The sequence below is a fragment of the Hyperolius riggenbachi genome, chromosome 1 (genome assembly GCF_040937935.1).
Source record: "Hyperolius riggenbachi isolate aHypRig1 chromosome 1, aHypRig1.pri, whole genome shotgun sequence".
In the NCBI taxonomy this organism is placed as follows: domain Eukaryota; kingdom Metazoa; phylum Chordata; class Amphibia; order Anura; family Hyperoliidae; genus Hyperolius; species Hyperolius riggenbachi.
Genome location: NC_090646.1, coordinates 566,088,511 through 566,102,441, shown reverse-complemented (window position 1 = coordinate 566,102,441; position 13,931 = coordinate 566,088,511). Strand labels below are relative to the sequence as shown.

Genomic DNA, 13,931 nt, shown 5'->3' with positions numbered 1-13,931 from the left:
TTACATATGGCCAATGAAGACTTTTGCCAATAGCTTTCACTTTCCGCTCATAGAGTAACAGCACACTGTGACATCACGGTTATCCAAGCAGCATGTCCTCTATCTAGTGACCTAGTGAGGAGAGTAAGAAGCACCCCCTCATAACTGCCCCACCCCCATAGATAATAATGTAATGCAAAGGAGAAGTGTATGTAAGCCTTAAATGCATAATGAAGACTCTGTCAGGCTTGTCTGGCTAATAGCTATAGGTCAGACTGTATGCTCATATTGCTGACCTATACCCCAGCCCTAACACCTGCGTACACTCCTGCCTAACAAAAACTACACAACCCTGCAGGTAGATGTAGCATACAACCTGGCATATAGCTTTCACCAAAAACACATCAAGGAATTGCAGATACAGTATAACTGAATATTCAGCTGAGGCCTATGGGCTGAGGCAATCCCGACGAAAGTATAATCACAATGCAGATGCAAGGTCAGGCAGGCCGGGACCAGGGAAGGCAGCGTTCATGCGAGGTCATTCAACAATCCGAGGTTTGGCAACAGGGAATCCAGTAGATGCAGGGTCAGGGACAAGCTGGGTCAATACTAGAAGATCAGAAGAAGAGTAGTCAGGTTCAAGCTGGGTTAGCAACAAAGTTTCAGATCTGCAAGAAGCTTGGTCAAGAGACAGAATATCTGCAGCAAGACAAGGCACTTGGTGTGAGCACAATCTCCGCTACAAGCCCAGCATAGGCTATCACGGGCGAAGACTGAGGGCGCTCACCTTTCTTTTATATTATCACTAATCAATCAAAAGGTAACAGAATCCAAAATAACCAATCAGACTGCGGCGTGTCAGCAGGTCAGCTGACACGGCGGTGCACATGCTGCTACTGTTTACAGCGGCAGAGAGCGTACTGAGGACACGTCTGTCGCCTGGCCAATAAGGAAGGAGCGCCTTGCACTCCACTGACGTCAGAGCTTCTCCGAGACCCAGAGGCTTGCACCTCAGCGTGGGTCTTGGCCTTCCGCCGCCATATCCGGCGAGATCTTACAGACTCATTACCAATCTCGTGTTCTTGAGGACATTGCTAAAGACATGAAAATATCAGGTCTCAGACAGTACATACATCTCTGTTATATGCCTGAAAGGTGCATTGATCAGTCCATGCTGGTCAGCAAGAAGCAAGTCACTTTCTTCCCACAAAGTCAGGGAAAGTGAGAGGTTTGCCAGAGTGTGTCCTTGCCTAGCCTTCTACTCAAATCAGATAGTTCTTCGTGCTTCAAAAGCTCTAAATGCAGCATTTTATTTAGATTTATAGAGAAGCAAGGCAGCACCACTTATCTGCAATGTAAATTACTTCCCATTAAGGAATAGTTTTAGGTTTAAAAATCAATTTTAGCTAAAGGTAAATGTTTGTGTTATTTCTCCGGAGTCATTGTTTTTCATGTGTTTAGATTTAGGATGCCATTAGGAAGATTTTTCTGGGTTATCCAAGACAGCAGTCTATCATTGAGACTGTCCTGCTCGGTATATTGGGACTTGTCTGCTAGGTATATTGGGGCTGGTCTGCTAAACATATTGGGACTGGCCTGCTAGGCATATTGGGACTGGCCTGCTAGACATATTTTGTCTAGTAGTGGTGAATTTACATACAGACAATAATTAACCCTCTGCACTCTAAACACACTCACAGCAAAATTGTTCTTGGTTGCAATAATTGAAGATATTAGCTTCAATTAACCACTTGCCGACCGCCTACTTCATATTGGCGGCGGCAAAGTGGCAGCCCCAGGACCACGTAACGCAGATTGGCGTCAGGTCCTGGGGCACTCTCTGGCCGGGGATCGCGCGCTGGGATGCGCGCGCATCCGCCGGCAATAGGCTCCGCCCACCCGCGACGTCAACCCGCCGGCCAATCGGAAGCGCCGGCGGGTTGTTAACCCGACGATCGCCGGATAGGAAGCGTATAATACGCTTTGTAATGTTTACAAAGTGTATTATACAGGCTGCCTCCTGCCCTGGTGGTCCCAGTGTCCGAGGGACCACCAGGGCAGGCTGCAGCCACCCTAGTCTGCACCCAAACACACTGATCTGCCCCCCCCTGCCCCCTGATCGCCCACAGTACCCCTCAGACCCCCCCCTGCCCACCCCCAGACCACCGTTTGCACACAATCACCCCCCTAATCACCCATCAATCACTCCCTGTCACTATCTGTCAACGCTATTTTTTTTTAGTCCCTAAACTGCCCCCTGCTCCCTCCTGATCACCCCCCCACCCCTCAGATTCTCCCCAGACCCCCCCAGACCCCCCCCCCCCCCTGTGTACTGTATGCATCTATCCCCCCTGATCACCTGTCAATCACCTGTCAATCACCCGTCAATCACCCCCTGTCACTGCCACCCATCAATCAGCCCCTAACCTGCCCCTTGCGGGCAATCTGATCACCCACCCACACCAATAGATCGCCCGCAGATCCGACATCAGATCACCTCCCAAATCCATTGTTTACATCTATTCTCTCCTCTAAACACCCACTAATTACCCATCAATCACCCATCAATCACCCCCTATCACCACCTGTCACTTTTACCCATCAGATTAGACCCTTGCGGGCACCCAATCACCTGCCCACACGCTCAGATTGCCCTCAAACCCCCCCTTATTGATTCGCCAGTGCATTATTTACATCCGTTCTTCCCTGTAATAACCCACTGATCACCTGTCAATCACCCCCTGTCACTGCCACCCATCAATCACCCCCTGTCACTGCCACCCATCAATCAGCCCCTAACTTGCCCCTTGCGGGCAATCTGATCACCCACCCACACCAATAGATCGCCCGCAGATCCGACATCAGATCACCTCCCAAATCCATTGTTTACATCTATTCTCTCCTCTAAACACCCACTAATTACCCATCAATCACCCATCAATCACCCCCTATCACCACCTGTCACTGTTACCCATCAGATTAGACCCTTGCGGGCACCCAATCACCCGCCCACACACTCAGATTGCCCTCAGACCCCCGCCTTATCAATTCGCCAGTGCAATATTTACATCTGTTATTCCCTGTAATAACCCACTGATCACCTGTCAATCACCCATCAATCACCCCCTGTCACCCATCAATCACCCCCTGTCACTGCCACCCATCAATCAGCCCCTAACCTGCCCCTTGCGGGCAATCTGATCACCCACCCACACCAATAGATCGCCCGCAGATCCGACATCAGATCACCTCCCAAGTGCAGTGTTTACATCTCTTCTTTCCTCTAAACACCCACTAATTACCCATCAATCACCCCCTATCACCACCTGTCACTGTTACCCATCAGATTAGACCCTAATCTGCCCCTTGCGGGCACCCAATCACCCGCCCACACCTCAGAACGCCCTCAGACCCCAGCCCTGATCACCTCGCTAGTGCATTGCTTGCATCTATTTCCCCCCTCTAATCACACCTTGAGACACTCATAAATCACCTCCTGTCACCCCCTAGCACACCTACCCATCAGATCAGGCCCTAATTTGCCCCGTGTGGGCTCCTGATCACTCGGCCAAACCCTCAGATCCCCCTCAGACTCCCTTCCGATCACCTCCCCAGTGCATTGATTGCATCTATTTTCCCCTCTAACCTCCCCCTGAGACACCCATCAATCACCTCCTGTCACCCCCCTAGCACTCCTATCCATCAGATCAGGCCCAATACATCCTGTCATCTAAGAGGCCACCCTGCTTATGACCGTTTCCACAAAATTTGCCCCCTCATAGACCACCTGTCATCAAAATTTGCAGATGCTTATACCCCTGAACAGTCATTTTGAGAAATTTGGTTTCCAGACTACTCACAGTTTTGGGCCCGTAAAATGCCAGGGCAGTATAGGAACCCCACAAGTGACCCCATTTTAGAAAGAAGACACCCCAAGGTATTCTGTTAGGTGTATGATGAGTTCATAGAAGATTTTATTTTTTGTCAAAAGTTAGCGGAAATTGGATTTTTATTGTTTTTTTCACAAAGTGTCATTTTTCACTAACTTGTGACAAAAAATAAAATCTTCTATGAACTCACCATACCCCTAACGGAATACCTTGGGGTGTCTTCTTTCTAAAATGGGGTCACTTGTGGGGTTCCTATACTGCCCTGGCATTTTAGGGGCCCTAAACCGTGGGGAGTAGTCTAGAAAACAAATGCCTCAAAATGACCTGTGAATAGGACGTTGGGCCCCTTAGCGCACCTAGGCTGCAAAAAAGTGTCACACATGTAGTATCGCCATACTCAGGAGAAGTAGTGTAATGTGTTTTGTGGTGTATTTTTACACATACCCATGCTGGGTGGGAGAAATCTCTCTGTAAATGGACAATTGTGTGTAAAAAAAAATAAAAAATGTGTCATTTACAGAGATATTTCTCCCACCCAGCATGGTTATATGTAAAAATACACCACAAAACACATTATACTACTTCTTCTGAGTACGGCGATACCACATGTGTGACACTTTTTTGCAGCCTAACTGTGCTAAGGGGCCCAAAGTCCAATGAGTACCTTTAGGATTTCACAGGTCATTTTGAGACATTTGGGTTCAAGACTACTCCTCACGGTTTAGGGGCCCTAAAATGCCAGGGCAGTATTGGAACCCCACAAATGACCCCATTCTAGAAAGATGACACCCCAAGGTATTCTGTTAGGTGTATGATGAGTTCATAGAAGATTTTATTTTTTGTCAAAAGTTAGCGGAAATTGGATTTTTATAGTTTTTTTCACAAAGTGTCATTTTTCACTAACTTGTGACAAAAAATAAAATCTTCTATGAACTCATAGGAGAAGTAGTATAATGTGTTTTGGGGTGTATTTTTACACATACAGATGCTAGGTGGGAGAAATATCTCTGTAAATGACAATTATTTGATTTTTTTTACACACAATTGTCCATTTACAGAGAGATTTCTCCCACCCAGCATGGGTATGTATAAAAATACACCCCAAAACACATTATACTACTTCTTCTGAGTACGGCGATACCACATGTGTGACACTTTTTTGCAACCTAGGTGCGCTAAGGGGCAGGCGCGGAGCTAGGGGGAGTCGGGGTAGGACAAGTGCCCCGGGGCGCCTGGTCCCCAAGGGCGCCCTCCGCCTGGCTGAGCTGCGGGGTTTTTTTTTTTTTTTTTTTTCCCGGCGGGTGAGGGGAGCAGCGCAGAGAAGAGAGAGAGCTGTGCGGACGGTGGGGAAGGGGGGCCAATACCACATGTGTGGCACTTTTTTGCAGCCTAACTGCGCTAAGGGGCCCAAAGTCCAATGAGCATCTTTAGGCTTTACAGGGGTGCTTACAATTAGGCACCCCCCAAAATGCCAGGACAGTGAACACACCCCACAAATGACCCCATTTTGGAAAGAAGACACTTCAAGGTATTCAGAGAGGAGCATAGTGAGTCCGTGGCAGATTTCATTTTTTTTTTGTCGCAAGTTAGAAGAAATGGAAACTTTTTTTTTTTTTTTTCCTGTCACAAAGTGTCATTTTCCGCTAACTTGTGACAAAAAATAAAATCTTCAATGAACTCACCATGCCTCTCACTGAATACTTTGGGATGTCTTCTTTCCAAAATGGGGTCATTTGGGGGGTATTTGTACTATCCTGGAATTTTAGCCCCTCATGAAACCTGACAGGTGCGCAGAAAAGTCAGAGATGCTTGAAAATGGGAAAATTCACTTTTTGCACCATAGTTTGTAAACGCTATAACTTTTACCCAATCCAATAAATATGCACTGAATGGTTTTTTTTTTATCAAAGACATGTAGCAGAATAACTTTCGCGCTCAAATGTATAGGAAATTTTACTTTATTTGAAAAATGTCAGCACAGAAAGTTAAAAAAGTCATTTTTTTGACAAAATTCATGTCTTTTTTGATGAATATAATAAAAAGTAAAACTCGCAGCAGCAATCAAATAGCACCAAAAGAAAGCTGTATTAGTGACAAGAAAAGGAGGTAAAATTCATTTAGGTGGTAGGTTGTATGACTGAGCAATAAACCGTGAAAGCTGCAGTGGTCCGAATGGAAAAAAAGGCTCTGGTCCTTAAGGGGTTTTATGACTGCAGTCCTTAAGTGGTTAAATGTATTCTTAATTGCCGACTAGTATATTTAGAGACCTACATACACAGGTGAATTCAAGTATGAGAAAGAGTATTTAAGGGGGTCAATTGCAAGTTTTGTTTCCTAACTGTGGAAACAGACAGCTGAAATCTCTGTGACAGCTTTCTGTATCCTTCCCCTAAACCATGACGGTGAACAGTCTTTATCTTTAGGTCATTTGAGAGTTGTCTTGAGACCCCCATGTTGCTAGTTGCTACTCTTCAGAGAAACTTAAAAGAGGAGGGAAACTTGCAATTGACCCCCTTAAATACTCTTTTTCATACTTGGATTCACCTGTGTATGTAGGTCAGGGGTCACTGAGCTTACCAAGCCAATTTGAGTTCCAATAATTAGTTCTAAAAGTTTTGGAATCATTACAACAGTGGCCAAATTTATGCACCTGCCTAATATATATATCAGTGCCCCATACACTAATCAAATAGTCTGTCATACCTATATATAGTCTTTCATACCTACTGCTAACATTAATGCCTAAAGATGTGTACATACATCCAACTTTACACCTGATTGTCGTTTAAACAACTTGAAGTGCAAACAACAAGTTGTTCAAATCTCATGTACACAATGAACATTGAGATGCTAATTTAGCTAATTTACATGTCATTTAACCAACTTAATAATGGACAATGGACTGGATAGAACAATGGACTAGATTAACCACTTGCCGACCGCGCACTCATAACGCGCGTCGGCAAAGTGGCAGCTGCAGGATCAGCGACGCAGATCTGCGTCGCCGGCTGCAGGCTAATTAATCAACAAACAGCCGCTCGCGCGAGCGGCTGCTTCCTGTCATTTCACGGGCGGGGGCTCCGTGAATAGCCTGCGGGCCGCCGATCGCGTCTCGAAGGCTAAATGTAAACACAAGCGGAAATAATCCACTTTGTTTACATTTGTACAACGCTACTAACAGTAGCAGCGTTGTACTAGATCAGCGATCCCTGGCCAATCAGCGGCCGGGGATCGCTGTCACATGACAAGCAGGATCCTGTTAGAGGCTGCACAGGACAGATCCGTTCCTGTGTAGCCTCCGATCTCCGGGGAAGGAAGGGAGGAGAGGGAGAGGGGGAATCCTGCGGTGGAGGGGGCTTTGAGGTGCCCCCCCCCCCTCCAGCCACACGCAGGCAGGAGCAATCAGACCCCCCCAGCACATCATGCCCCTAGTGGGGAAAAAAGGGGGGGCGATCTGGTTGCTCTGCCTGGTGTTTGATCTGTGCTGGGGGCTGTAGAGCCCACCCAGCGAAATCAGCGCTGGTCCTAAAGGGGGGGTAAAGGCTGGGTCATCAAGTGGTTAAACAGCTGATCAAACAAATGTATTTTTGAACGTCTATTAGTTGAACAAACGACTATTAGTCTGACAGTCATTTGAACAACTGTTTGTGCAATGGATTTGCTAAGCAGATTGGGCAAACCGGCTGTTATCAGTCACTCGACAACGCGTACACACTTCCAATTTGTCGTTCAAACAACGTCAGATGTTCAAAAGTTAAGACAACAAGTTGGTCTAAAAAGTTGGACGTGTGTACGTACCTTAAAGGAAACCAGAGCTGATGAAAGGTAAAAGTTTTATACATACCTGGAGCTTCCTCCAGCCCCATAAGCTCAGATCACTCCCACGCCGCCGCCCTCCACTGCCCAAAACCTTTACCCTTCATCAGCTCTGGCACACTTTAAAGGGACACTTAAGTCAAACAAAAATAATGAGTTTTACTCACCTAGGGCTTTCAATAGCCCCCTGCAGCTGTCCGTGCCCTCGCCGTCTCCCTCCGATCCTCCTGGCCCCGCCGGCAGCCACTTCCTGTTTCGGTGACAGGAGCTGACAGGCTGGGGACGCGAGTGATTCTTCGCGTTCCCAGACACATTAGCACCCTTTATGCTGCTATATGGTATATGATATATGCTATAGCAGCATAGATGGCGCTATTGTGGCCAGGAACGCGAAGAATCACTCCCGTCCCCAGCCTGTCAGCTCCGATCACCAAAACAGGAAGTGGCTGGCGGCGGGGCCAGGAGGATCGGAGGGAGACGGCAAGGGCACCGGACAGCTGCAGGGGGCTATTGGAAGCCCCATGTGAGTAAAACTATTTTTTTTTTTTTTTTGACTTAACCTCCTTGGCGGTATGAAAAATACCGCCAGGAGGGAGCGCAGCAGGTTTTTTTAAAAAAATTTTTTTTTTAATCATGTAGCGAGCCGAGGGCTCGCTACATGATAGCCGCTGCTGAGCGGCACCCCCCCGCCCGCTTCGATCGCCTTCGGCGATCTCCGATCAGGAAATCCCGTTCATAGAACGGGATTTCCTGGAGGGCTTCCCCCGTCGCCATGGCGACGGGGCGGGATGACGTCACCGACGTCACTGACGTCGGGACGTCATTGGGAGTCCCGGGCCACCCCTCGGCGCTGCCTGGCACTGATTGGCCAGGCAGCGCTGGGGTCTGGAGGGGGGGGGGGGGGGCCCGCGCCGCAGCAGATAGCGGCGATCGCAAAGGGGCCGGCGGCGATCAGAGTGCTGGCGCAGCTAGCAAAGTGCTAGCTGCGTCCAGCAAAAAAAAAATTATTAAAATCGGCCCAGCAGGGCCTGAGCGGCACCCTCCGGCGGCTTACCCCGTGTCACACACGGGGTTACCGCCAAGGAGGTTAAGTGTCCCTTTAAGACCTAGCCATACCCAATATGCAATTATTCACACAAAGATTAAGCCACCAATAAGAACAACTGCGATAAATCCTTTTTAAAATAAATGGGGTAAAAAGTAAGCAAGTTTACAAAATAAAATGTAAATTCCATTTAAAAAGTACCGGTATATATAAAAAAAAAATTCTAGTGACTTAGTTGAAAGTTTCCACCAGTCTTGCCTCCATAGGTTGCTAATAGTTATTGCCTCTCTTGGTTCCATGTCAATACAGACATCTGCCTGCACAGCTTCATAGAAACCTTTGTGTTTGTGTGCAGGATTTATAACGTTTTTATAAAGTGATTTGTACAGTGCCTTAGTAAGAGAACCTTCTCCTATAAAAAGTAATTTAGCTCTGTCATTGTAAAGTGGCCTAACATTGTCAGAAGTACAACAATGCTTCAAATTCTGTCGTAGCTCATATTCACCACTGAGCTCCATTCACTTACCTATTCAAATAGCTGTCATCGTCTACAAAGACTGACAAATGTTTGATCAAGATCACATTACTACCCTAGTGCTCTCCTGTATTGAATTCTGCTAGCTGCTTTAATTATCACACAGATAAAATGACAGAAAGCATAAATCTATTGACTGGCCAGGTCCTTGAGCGGCAGCAGAATATGTGCCTTCAAATGACATTGTGTACTTAAACTCAGAGAACAAAGTGCCCTGAAGAAAACTGATACACTTTTCCTGGAGAACCTTTCTGTGCTGTGCATATTTTATATTTTTACATGAATTTCCAGATGTGTGAATTCTTGCGGCAAGCGTATGTATGGGATTAGATGTCGCCTACTGTTAAATAGTAATATACTGGAGGCCCCTGGGAACCATAATGACTAAACAAAGAATCTGTGTGCTAAGGTTACAATAATATACCTAAAATATTCCAAAGGCATCATACTGTGGAGTACCTGAATGTATTATTTCATTAGTTTTTTTTAATTTAAGTATAAATGTAATTGTAATTGATTTTTTTCATACATAACATGGTACACCAAAATAATGTCGGTGAATATGGTGCACATGTCCTCCATACTGTGGCAACATTAATAATGCACTTTCATTTCAAAGGAACAGGAGGTGTGAGACCTATGGAAGCTGCCATATTTATTTCCCATTAAACAATACCAGTTGTGTGGCGAAACAGAACAAAACGGCACCAGGAAATTTGGGCGCACCATGCGCCGACATAGGCTGTAAGGTGAATTACGGCTAAAGCGGTGCTCAGACAGTAATTTGGGTGCTTTCAAAAGAAGGATCCAAAATTACTATAAAAACAGCGTGATTCGGCTGCCATCAGTAGTCCGTATCCATGGTGGCCTGGAGGGGGAAATAGTAATTAACACAGACTTTAGCAGGAGTTGGGTGAGACATTTTTTGGCTTCACCCTGTGCCCATATTTCCAGCCGCCTTTGTATGCTCCTCCTGGCAGACCTGCTGATCTTTCTGGTCAGTAGGGTCTAATTCACACACCTGAAACAAGCATGCAGCTGATCTTGTCAGATTTGTCATAGACATCTGATCTGCATGCTTGTTCAGGGTCTAAAGCTTCAAGTAATAGAGTCAGAGGATCTGCAGGAAAGACAGGCAGTCTGCATTGTTTAAAAGGTAATAAACATGTCAGCCTCCATATCCCTCTCACCTCGAGTTCCCTTTAATTATTTATTTTGTGTCCATGCACCTTACCCTTCAGATGTATGTATCTGGGCAGGTATACGTCCTCTTCTCAGGCAAGGGGTCCATCCTTTTCCAATAAATGCTGCTGCATTGCAGTGTAGCTTCCTCCATTTAGGCACTTAATAATATATTCGATTTTTTTTTTACACCATTGCAGTTAACAAACCTGCACTGTTATATAATGTGCTCAATAAGTTTACCGTAATTCATGCACAGATGTGTGATAATAAGGGCTTGCTTGATGTTGTACATTTTTTTGTTGGGGTATGTAGTGCCCTAGATTGAATGTCCGCCATTTATATGGGAACAACTGTTCCGCTCCCAACTTTCATTTTTGCAGTGTTGATTTTCAACTATCCCAATTGCTCTTATTCAATTCACCTTTTCTACTAAGTTTCCTCCTAGGAGATAATTTATTAATATAAATATTAATTTATCAAATTATTCTGAGTATTCTCTTCCTTGCCAGGGGCTTAAAAGGCATTTTTTACATTGTGTGAAAATATCACCTAGAAGAAAACACAGGAGAATAAGTTAATTGAATAGGAACCAGTTTCTCCTGTGAGATATTTTTTTTTCTGTTTAATGTAATTTTTCAGCACTCAGCAATTTAAAAAGTGCCAAAAGAAGTTGAAAAAGTATTGTCAAATAATTCTATTTTCTTGCTTATTTATCATGTGAAAATATGATCTAGTAGAAAACGTAAGAGAAAAAGTGAATTGGATCGGGCCCATGACTCTCACCGCTCCTTACACATGTTAGAAACAATTTCAGAGCAATGAGAAATAACATTAGAGCCAAAAATTGAGCAGTTATAAAGCAGCAGAATGTGAAATGTTTCATTGTTGCACAGGACTTTTGACATAATTTTACTTTAACCACTTGAGAACTACAGTGCTCAGGGCCGGTTTAAGCAACAATGGGGCCCCAGGGCAAAATAAACCTGGGGGCCCCCCCCAACAGATACCCTGGAACAAAAATCGGCATTAAGGGACCTTTTTTGCAGCTGGTATAGTCAGGGTGTGAAGATCCAATCGGTCAGAGCTCCACCTTCTGGCTACCCCAGCCTGCATGGGGGACAAGGGGTTAAAAAGTTTCAGGATGGGGGACCCCACATCATTTAAAAAAAAAATTCCCACACTCTAAACATAAAAAAAAAAATTGGGAAAATAGAAAAAAATGCCAGGGATCTTCATACAGCCATATTGCGGCTGTATAGCGATCCCTGGCCAAAGCACTGCGGCAGCGTATAGACCCCCTGGAAACCCCGCCAGGAAATTTTTTGCGCTTTCGTTTAATGCATGTAAAATTACACTACCGTTAGGTTTGCTACTAAAAGTGACATTTACCGCATTTAAAAGTATACTTTTTTACTTCGAAATTTTAAAATCGATTTTCTCAAAAACTATAAGGTCTTTTTGAAAAATTGTTTTTTCCTCTTATTCCTAATGATCTCCTTAACATATCCTGCAAATTTAGGGTTTCACACCAGGACGTTGCGTTTTAGGGGACGTTATGGTCGCATAATGTGCCCCTAACGTAACGCCTGGTGCTCCCTGCTTTGGACGTCGGAGTGAGCCGCGTTGTGCAGCTCACTCTGGTGTCCGTGATGCCGTGATGCGTACTCTTGGACGCATGCGGCATCACGTGGTCCCGCCGGCCAATCGCCGCACAGAGCGGCCGCTCCAGGAAGGAAACACTGCCCACGTCACTGAGTGCAGTGAATATTAATTAGCCATGTGCCGGGCAGCTCTCCGCTCCTCCCCAACGTTACTGAGCATGTGCAAGCAGTCTAACGCGGCTCTGCCGCTTACAAAGTACTGCATGCAGTACGTTATATTATGGCGCAGCGTTACACTGTAACGCAACGTGGGCACTGTGAACAGCCCATTAATTTTTAATTGCTGTGCTGTGGGCTGCATTACAGGCTGCTCTAACGTGCGCCTGTAACGTCCCACTGTGAAACCAGCCTTAAGGTGGATTTGCTATTAACCATTAAAGTCGGCAGGTTTTTAAATGTGTATTTTTTTTCCTTTAAAATCGATTTTCTCAAAAACTATAAGGCCGATTTGAATTTTTTTCCCTCTTGTAGCCATTGGGGGCCCCTACAAGCTCTGGGGCCCTGGGGCAGCTGCCTCCCCTGCCTCTATGGTAGCGCCGGCCCTGACAGTGCTAAACCCCCCTAAAGACCAGGCCATTTTTTGCTTAATAGGCCGCTGCAGCTTTAAGGCCAAGCTGCAGGGCCGCACAACTCAGCGCACATGTGACCCCCCCCCTTTTTCTGATCGCCCCCCAGATGTTTGTTGCTTTTTAATAAATATTTTTGTTATTATTTTTCTAATAAATATGTCTATTTTTTTTTTTTACTGGCCCCCCTTCCTCCCCAGACAGCCGATAACTCCCCAGCCTATGGAGGGGACAGTCATGTCACACGCGCCTTGGATTGCAGCGCTGTACTATGTAAAAAGACGCTGTGAGACTGAAGGCGGGGCGGAGCCCCGTCTCCTAAGCGGAGATGCGCGCATCCACTGCAGTAGCAGGCCCCAGGACTTGACACCAATTGGCGTTAGGCGGTCCTGGGGCTGCCGCCGCGGTCATGCCCATTGGCATGAGGCAGTCATTACGTAGTTAAAGGCTAGCAAATGACTTTTTGTGTTTTAAGTAGAACCCCATGATGTTTCACTGGGATGTGTACTAAGCAGGAATAATATTTGTAGTTTATACCCCCCTTTTTTTTTCCTTCAACAATTTATCAGCTGTACAATAGAGATGGCCCGAACAGTTCACCGGCGAACTGTTCCCGGCGACCTTCCGGGAGTTCACAATCGCAGAGAACCGCAAACTTTTCCGGAAGTTCGGTTTGCCCCCATAATGCACCATTAGGGTCAACTTTGACCCTCTACATCACAGTCAGCAAGAACATTGTAGCCAATCAGGCTACACTCCCTCCTGGAGCCACTCCCTCCCTTATAAAAGGAAGGCACTGCCGGCCATTTTACTCACTCATGTGCCTGCAGTAAATAGAGAAGGGACAGCTGCTGCAGACTCTCACAGGGAAAGATTAGTTAGGCTCTTGTAGGCTTCTTAGCTTGCTCCTTGCTGATTCTTATTGCTAAAATAGCACCCCACAACAGCTCTTTTGAGAGTTAATCTTGTTCTTGTGATCTATTTTTTTTTCGGTGTGTCAGCCTTGTTAATTCATACTGTGTGTGTGCCACTGCCAGCCAGGCCCAGCACATTCAGTGACTACCTGTGCGTGTGACAGGTGCACATTGTAATACCCAGTACTGCATATACCTACCTACCTGTTGTAGGTAGAAGGTACTTACCTACCTACCTGTTGTAGGTAGAAGGTACTTACCCCAGCATGCTTCCTAACACTGGGGGCACATCTGGCTACATATGGAGAGTAGATTGGATCCCAGGGAAGGGCTCACT

At 45.9% G+C, this 13,931-nt stretch overlaps 1 protein-coding gene across 8 annotated transcripts in view; it reads left to right on the top strand.

Moving 5' to 3' along the window:
• KIAA0825 (KIAA0825 ortholog) overlaps positions 1–13,931 on the top strand; it is a 516,601-nt gene that overhangs the window by 176,705 nt on the left and 325,965 nt on the right. The window lies entirely within an intron of this gene.